We start from the raw sequence: 991 nt of genomic DNA on the forward strand, positions 1-991 counted from the left end.
ATATGTTTGAGAAGTCATCAACTCAATCTATGGTATAATGCTGGGATGGCTAGCAGTAAGTTAGCTGAGGGAACATAACACCCAGCTCTCAGCCGAGAGGGGGCTCGACCTATAGCATGTTCTTTAGAAATCCTGAAGGGTAAGCGTACTGCAAGCTTAGCCAAAAACTCAGCGCATCAGGGAGGCAGAGGAAGGGCCTAGTTCGCCTGATGTTGCCGGTTCCAGGTGCTCTGGGAAAACAGAGAACTCAACTCTCCACGTGAGAGGAGAACTCCGAATTCAGAAAAGGAGTAGCATGCTCATAGGCAACCCTCTGATAGAGGGGAGCACTGCTAAACACCAACACGAGAACAGCCCACGGAGCGGGGAAATTCAACTCCTCAGAAGGGGAGAGAACTCGAACGCTCGGAAGAAAGCACCATGCTCATAAATAACCCTCTACAGTGAGGGGAGTAATGCTTTAAACGTGTATCAACAGAGACACACTAGTTGAGTGAAGCCCAAGGTGAGTACCGGTGCCTAAGCCAACTCAGAGAAAGAGAACGAGGCTAACAACGCATAACCCTTACCATACAGGATTTAGAAAGTGCGCAGAGTGCATAGCGTGCACACTTACCACCATGTGGATTTTAGAAAGTGCACAGAAGCTTAGCGTGTGCACTTACCATAGTATGGATTTTATAGAAATCTGCTCACAGATGCCCAGAAGTCCTCAATCGGGAGCGGCAGGCTCAAAGACAACCCTCTGAGGTGAGGGGAGCACTGCCTGACTTGACCCGAATAGGGGCAGCTTATCAGGGAAGTAGCAAGCGGTCCAACTACCTGATGTCACTGCCACGGAGCGACTCATATCTAACCCTTACAGAGAGGGGAGCACTTCTTAGCTTGACCAGAATTAGAAGGGGTAGAAGGGTAACCCAGTAGGGCCCAATAAGAGACAGTCCACTGGTGCAGCTGGACACGGTCTCATGATCTCGATAGAGATAGAGAG

This window comes from Sinocyclocheilus rhinocerous, unplaced genomic scaffold, assembly GCF_001515625.1.
Source record: "Sinocyclocheilus rhinocerous isolate Xijiao unplaced genomic scaffold, SAMN03320098_v1.1 scaffold715, whole genome shotgun sequence".
Lineage (NCBI taxonomy): Eukaryota > Metazoa > Chordata > Actinopteri > Cypriniformes > Cyprinidae > Sinocyclocheilus > Sinocyclocheilus rhinocerous.